Source organism: Stylophora pistillata, chromosome 9, assembly GCF_964205215.1.
Source record: "Stylophora pistillata chromosome 9, jaStyPist1.2, whole genome shotgun sequence".
In the NCBI taxonomy this organism is placed as follows: Eukaryota; Metazoa; Cnidaria; class Anthozoa; order Scleractinia; family Pocilloporidae; genus Stylophora; species Stylophora pistillata.
In genome coordinates, this window is record NC_142527.1 from 7,813,754 (window position 1) to 7,821,939 (window position 8,186).

At 37.1% G+C, this 8,186-nt stretch overlaps 1 pseudogene; it reads right to left on the bottom strand.

Moving 5' to 3' along the window:
* Positions 1-2,211: 2,211 nt before the first annotated feature.
* On the bottom strand, positions 2,212-3,742 carry LOC148723039 (uncharacterized; annotated as a pseudogene).
* Positions 3,743-8,186: the final 4,444 nt, after the last annotated feature.

Genomic DNA, 8,186 nt, shown 5'->3' on the forward strand with positions numbered 1-8,186 from the left:
TGAAGTTACACTTGCGAATTTAGATGAAACCGTTGATTGTTTTGTTTTCCTTTCTCTGGGTTCTTTCTCGAGAGTTAAAAAATCCATTCCCAAAGAAAAAGTAGACAGATCTTCATCAGCTTCGCTTACTGCCCTGGCTAGTTTAACTTTTTTGCGGACTTTTTTTAAGGAAAAAATGCAGAGGTCACTCGCGAGAAAATATTTTTTTCGTCAGGCATTTGTTTGCTGACTTCACCAGCGTGCACAATGAAAAATTGAAGCACGCTCGCGCAATAGGCTAGTTTCGAATTATTAGTGCGAGAAAGTCTGGTTATTAGTTTTTAGCACCAAGACGTGGCTGAGGGGAATAGAAGTCGTCTCAGCATGGCAGCGAGCCATGCCAACTTTGCTGATATGAAAGTATCTGAGCTTCAAAAGTTTTTAAGAGAAAGAGATATTCAAATTTCTATTAACGGTAAGAGTAGGAGAAGAGCAGAACTACTGGAGCTATGTAAGAATGCAGCGGAAATAAAAGTTCCAAAAATTGAAGAGGAATCAACGAAACGCGATGAGTTAATTAATTCCAAGATAATCCTCATCCACTTTCGCTCAAGAATTGGACTCATGACCTTACTGGTGTTCTAGACTTCAGGTTTCCTGATAGTTACCATTATCTTGTTAGAAAAGATGGCTACGATGAAGAATGTTTGCGTTCGTACAAAAGTCTCGAGGGTTTTCGCTCGTTTGTGGACGGGCATGTGGAGGATCTGAACTACCACGATTGAAGTGATGACGAGACAGGTAAAAAGGATGGATACTGTTATTTCCAGTTCAAAGTAAAACCTACGGAAAGGTCCAAAACCGAAGATGGAAAATACTTTTACTGGGGTTTTATCGATCTTCAATATACTGGAAGCATTTACTCTGCCTACTGTGCTTGCAAAGGCGGGTGAGTCATGTGTGTGCCATATTTTTTCCTTTTTATTACAAGCGAATGAACTGATGGTTTTTTACTTTTGAATGTTTTATTTGGTTTCTGCGCTAATGAACTCAGACTCTTTAAAGCATAAGAGACTAGTGTCCTATTATTTTGTTTCTTATAATAGTGCTGATGGTGCATGCAGACATACAGCTGCTGCTCTGTTTGATTTGGAAGTAACTATTAGAGGAAATGACTTGGAGACTTGCACCTCAGTTTCTTGCCTTTGGGTGAAACGGAATAGAATCACAGAAAATGCTGTTCCAATGGAAAATGTTAAATTTCAAAAATCAGAGTATGGAAAAATATCTAAGGATTGTCCAGAACCTCATGACTTTAATCCTTTTTGCTCTGATAATCTCTCCCGGTCATTCCAAGAGAAGTCTTATAATACTTTGTTAGAAGTTGCCCCTTCATGTGTAGCTTTTCAGTTTATAACAAAATCCCCAGTCCAGGCTGTGAGCGAGAAAGAACTCTTGGACCAGATCACATCTGCTGACATTGATTATGAGGAATAGTAGAATATGCAGAGGTGTATTCCCTTAAAGAGTTAGCGGACATATTTGTTGCTCAAAAAATAATTTTGAAAGTTTGGAAAATCCTACGCATGAGCATTTTAGTAGCTTTTTAGAGTTTCTGCATCCTTCTGAGTTTGCAACTGAGGTAACATTTCAGAAAATATTGAGTCAAAGTACAAGTAATTCAGAATTTTGGTTTTCACAGAGGGCAGGGAGGATAACTGCCTCCAGTTTTTACAAGGTATGCCACATGAAAGAGACAACCAATTCCAAAAATAAAGTGAAGTTGTTAATGAATTATTGTCCTGTTAGTGAGGACAGCACCCCACATCAGCTTTCTTGGGGTCATGAGAAGGAACTTGTGGCCATCAAAGAGTATATCAAGAGACAGAACAAAACATAGGGGCTTGGAGGTTTTTCGAAGTGGTCTTATCGTAGACAAGCAGTATCCATATCTGGGAGCTTCTCCAGACAGAATTCAAGTTTGTAAGTGTTGTGCTAAGACACTTTTAGAGGTCAAGAGCATTTTTAACAAGAGAAATCTTCAACCCCATGTTGCAGCAGCTCACTGCCTTGATGTAGTGGCTGGCAAATATTATGTAAAAAAAGAAACATCTTGGAATTATCAAATGCAAGGACAGCTAGCTTTAGCTAGATAAGAAAACAGTGTAATCTTATCATTTACACTCTTAAGGGAATCTTAGTGGTACCTGTTAAATTTGACAAAGAATTATGGGATAAAATGGTGGGGAAGCTATCAATTTTTTTTTTTTGGAACACATGGTGCCTGAAATCCTCAGTGGAAAGATTCTTGAAGAGGTTACTCACACTTGAGTAAAAATTCCAGCTCTGTCTATTATAAAGTCAATTTATACACTTACAGGATGCAAAATAGTCTTAATGACCTGTTTGCAGGTTAGAGAATACACTTGTTTTTTTTTTTCCATGTTGTACTGTTTTGAACTCAAGAAATATATGACAGTACTTCAAGATGCATATATTGTAAACATGACGGAAATTATTATGGTATCACAAGTCTGTTTTTTTTTTTTTTGGTAAACTAGTGTTATCTTCTGTGGATGAATTCCAAAAACATCCTTTCTCAGTGATTGAACCAACAGTTTTAAGTGGGTTAAGTTAAGGGTAAGATAAATCTGAAAGATTTCTTTGCTTCGTGAAGTTAGTTGTAGTTGTTTCTATGATAAATTGGAAGCATACTGGAGAGTTCTACTTTGTAAGTGGAGGTAGTAGGTTACACAAAGCAGCACGAACTAGTAATATTTTATCAGCAAGAGGTACTAGTGGTATAGGCAGATTTCCTTGTAGAATATGGAGGTCTTTCAGTCTCTCAATGGCTCTGTCAACATGAATTCTTGCACTGGCAATTGATCTTGTTGTCTTCAGTGACTTCTTGGAAAGTTGCTGACCTATTTTGCAAGAAGTAAAAACAAATAGTGTTTAATATTGACCTTTCAGTATTTTGTTAAGTCTTTATTTCAAGTCGAGATTGTCTTTATAACGTGACTCTCTTAAGTTACAAACATCCATGAGAGGAAAGGAAGTACTAATGACTGTTGTGTGCATGGTGGGTAAGTAGGGGAATGTCCTGTAAATAACAATAACTTAAGGATTGAGTTACCTTTTTTAGAGAAGGGAGGCATGTTTAGGAAGGCCTTTCGCGTTGTAAGCAAGTCTCTGATTGCAAATCCTCTGTCAGCCATGATGTGGTCCCCTTCCTCAAACGATTCCAAAATTCCACTCTTTTGGGTGAGTTTGCGGTCACTTGTACTTCCACTCCACAATTTTGACACAAAACTGAAAAATCCTGATGGAGTTATTCCAACTAACGTTTTCATAGTGTTATGGCTCTTATATTCACTCCACGTGGCTCGCTGTGCAGCAGAAGAGGTAGGTTTCTGAATGAATATCTCCGTACAATCAATTATAAGCCTAGTGGATGGATAATTTCTTTAGAAGGCCAAATCAACAAAACATCTCTCAAAGTAATAGCAAGAAAGGAGATCCAATTGGTGAACACCTTACAAACAGAAGATTTAGAGATGGCAAAAGTGTCTGACAGGTGTTGAACAAGTAAACCCAATCGAAGTCTTACTAAGGCCAAAATAAATTCTTGCAAGATGGTTAGACTTCTCCTTTTGCCACCCTTTTTTTCAGGTCTGCATTGGAAATTTACTCTTTTCACCTTATTGCTGTCCCAGTATTTCAGTTTCTCGGCTGCAGGTTTCAGTAGATTAAATATCGCCATAAGACAGGCCAATTTTGGAAATCCTGTGTAGAATTTCACGGATTCGTGATTTTTCAGTATATCGTCCATGGAAAGTTTTCGTTTTAATGCTGGCTTATCATTGAGTTCGTTTCGAATTCTTTTGTTTTCCGTTTTAAGCATGGACGCATTTTCTCATCAAGTCGTCCATTTGTTGGTGATCAATGTCCGTTTGACAAGAAACAGACGCATTCCTTTTCCTTGAATTCTCTTATTCAATGAACTTTGTCTTCCTTTACCACGTAGTCATGATCTTTTGAAGCAATATCAGTGGAGACATGAAAAATTTTGGCGGGAACTACTTCTTTGTTGCCGTCAATTGAATTTCGTTTTCTCCTCTCACTGGACCTTTCCTCACGTTGATTCGGACATCTAGGGTCTGAATGTGGATTAAAAATTGTTGGAACCGTCCCTTGTACTACTTTTTTGATCCCAGAAAGTTTCTTACGAAATGTTTCGTCTCAAAGTGTTCAGAGCATATGTGTAAGTTCTTGATTGACATAAACTCCTTATCATTCCAACGACAAAAGGCAATCCATTTCTTTTTAAGTCTCTCTTTGCCTGAAGACTCGAAAAAGTTGAGATCGGGCAGTTTTTTAGAGTAGCTTTAGCAAACAGCGATCGCACAAAACTTCATATCGACTTGGAGCTCTTAATTAGTTACCAGACTTTCTCGCACTAACAATTCGAAAATAGCCTATTGAATTTGACTGCACGAGTTTACAAGCTATGTTATAATTGTACTCGTGCTTGGTGTGAATGCCATGGATATAAAAGAAGCCTGAGTGCACGTTTCTCGGGCGTCTAGTTTTTTTCTAAAACAAGAACAAGCATATGGAATAGAGAAATTTAGAATGAGAAAAGCTATGCAAGCTCTTACTGCCCACTTACTTTTTAGCTTTAGATAAATAGAAGGAGACGCAAATTGTAGAGCATGGGTTTATTGTGGTGGGTATTTTTGGCAAGTTCTCGAAAGCTTTGCCGAGGGGATTGAGGTCGTCAGGGTCAGCCACTGTCTACGAAACCTAACTTTTTCCTTTATACATCTGCTTGTGTCTATTTTTCAGCTATGATATAATGTACATACGGTCTGTGGCCTTTTGGATAACCTGGTTCGGATGCATTTTGAACCGATGAGATAGTTGTAATTTATCGAGAGCACAGTAAAAGTACTTGTACTAGTGTTAGTGATATTACTGTAAGATTACTGAGTGATGCAAAAGTACTGTTACTAAGTAAGACTATTCTACCAGCTTATAAGATACTTGATCAACGAATAAAGAGAGGATAGTACTAAGCAATTGAGGAGTGTGTGTCTCCACTAAATGAATACACAACAATAATCGACCAGATAACACCACTGGATCATTCTAGATCTTTAATTCCACAATTTGCATGTATTTACTTAATTACTTTTTACATATGAATTTGATAAACAAGGTCACAAACACATATTTTATCTAAGTGATGTGTTTATCTTTTTATTCATTTTAAGTATAGTTTTATTGAACACTTATCATGGGTTCCGCGCTAATTAAGAGTCACCCTACCTAACCACCGCGTGAGGGGCGGCACAAGGTCGGAAAAATGGATCCCTTGAAATTTCGTCCAGAGATAACCTATAGTATGCTAAGAATCGTGATATAAGTTTTAGGTTCTAGAGTTTTTACATTTTTGAGAAAATTACGAAAAACCGTCGACCACCCGTGAAGCCGACCGTTTCACAGAAATGAGGTCAGATTTCATGATCAGATAATCGAACTCGTGTGAACGTGCATACCAAATTATGGTTTTCCCTAGTTTATAATTTTATTAAGGAGGTATTGCTAAGCTTCCTTGATGATATTTTAGACTTACAATAGTAATTCCGAATTCCTGGAGAGAGCAAGCGAAGAGAACCGAAATGTCCAGACTCTGAAAATCAAAAATTCCATCTCGTTTTCAAACATCTTAAAACATATTCGATATTATGTAGAACTTATATATAACAACTTTATTTAAATAATAACATGTAACATATTATTATTAAAAAAGGGTTATAGAAGGGAGGAACTTAATCCTCATCGTAAACTATACCCCAGATATAAAAATTTAATACTATGCAATATACATATACATACTGAAACATTTTACATACAGGCATATATCTGTATAAATATAAAATCTAAATAAAGAAGACATATCTAAGATAACTATTTTGTTTAAGATTATAACTAAATAATGTATAATACATAGAATAATTTAATTTTTAGTCATAGACCTAGTTAAAAAATGTTGATTTAAGAGCTTTCTTAAAAGCGTTAATTGAGTCAAGTTCAACTACTGATGATGGTAAACTGTTCCATGTGTCGATATGTCTGTGCCAAAAAGAGTACTTAAAGATGTCTGTACGGCTAAATGGTTTATATAGTTTAAACTGATGACTTTTTCTTGATTGCCTGTTACTGAAGGATATGTAATTATTAGTGTTTACAGAAGAGTGTCCTTTAATGAACTTAAAAAGCTGAACCAAACTAAGAAACTCTCTGCGCTGAGCTAGTGTCGCTAGTTTCAAGGATTTCAGTCGGTCTTCATACGGAGTGTCTTTATCAATGATCCATCTTGTAACGTTCCTTTGCACGCATTCAAGTTTTTCAATGAGATATGCTTGGTGAGGATTCCACGCTTGACAAGCGTACTCGAGTATTGGACGGATCATGGATTTATAACCAGTAAATAGAGCCCTAGAGTGAGATCCAAATGTCCGCTTGAGTAAGCCCAATAATGTGTTCGATCTTGCAACAACAGACAGTACGTGGGGTTTCCAAGATAAATCACTGGAAAGAACTACCCCAAGATGTTTGTGTGTAGATACTTGGGTAAGTAGCTTGCTATTAATAGAATAGTTGCACGGAGAGGGAGTTCTAGCCCTGGTGAACTTCATGGACTCGCATTTGTCAGCATTTGTTCCTAAAAGCCACGAGCCACACCAATCAGTGACTTTATCTAGACTCTCCTGGGCAGTGATGGACGTTTGAGATGGAGTACAGTAATTATAGATTAACATATCATCAGCAAACATTTCTGCAGGACTTGATAAAGATTCAGGGATGTCATTGACGTATAGGATAAATAACAGGGGGGCAAGAATGCTCCCCTGTGGAACACCAGATGTGACAGGCGCCCAGTCAGATTGGCAGCCCTCGATTACAACACGTTGAGATCGACCTTGGAGAAAATTGGATAACTCTTTCAAAATTAAATTCTAGCAAGTAAAAGAGCCGTTTTTGAACGTGACATAATGTTTTTTACTTGGCAAAAGTTATTTCTGAGGCGAGCGGCCCCATGCAAGTTGACCCAATTTGACCTTTCGAAGAGATTTTGTTTCACCAGCAAATGTAAACAATTCGACTAGCCTTGGCTCGCTCTCTGAGCAAACCATTGAAAAACCCTGCAGTTTCCCATTAAAACTGCCCAGTAAACCTGAGGTAATACTTAGAGGACAGCTTACCTTCCAAATGGGTGTTTGAAGGCAAATAACTTTGATGTTCTTCGCTAATTTTCCTGTGTCTTGCTGCCGTGATCAGCCACCGGCTTTTTCCTACGGCTATGGCATTTTCTAAGTATAACCTTAAGTTTCTCTGATTTGTGCAATATTTTTGCGGGATCTGGATCCATGTCTTGCATATAAATCCTCCTCTGGGTATCTATTGAGTTCTCTATTGAATGTTTCTTATGAAAATAGGCAAGAAGTGAAGGAACTAATTGAACTGAAAAATAGACCCATATCGATATCACGCAATCTTTACATCTAAGTGATCACGTGCTACAAATACATCCGTATGGATATTTTTGTCTTGTTTTTGCTCATTTCTTCATTTTCTTCCTTACTAGCATACAGTGTTTTCGTTTTGGTTTTATTTATTTATTCATTTATTTTTTTTTTTTTCATCTTAAGCCTATTTTGAAGGAGAGTTCTTTGTAAGCAATACTTTGAATCAGTGTATATGTTGTAGTTCAATTTTATCCTTGGTTCAAATTTTAGTTTTCTTTGTTCTCGGTCATGTTAATGTATGATAATAAGTTTGAAACAAAGGAAAATAAAATTTGAACCAAGGATAAAATTGAACTACAACATATATACATGCAACACATTTACTTTTCCCATTTTCTAGTGACTGTGAAACAATGTTGGAAATCGTGCGTAATATTGTGATCATTAGTCGCTTGTTACCCTTTGTTTGATCATAAACAATGTGACTTCAGGAAGTGTCAAATGACACACCCAAAACCAATGAGTGACAGTGATAAAAGATGTAGCAGAACACGTAAGCGGGGAGGAGACTTTTCAACAGTGACAGCGAGGGGAGTTTTTTGTTTATTTCGTTGTTAGCGTTCGGTTATTGATAATATTGGTTCAATCTTGGAGGTAATTCCCAACTTGCAA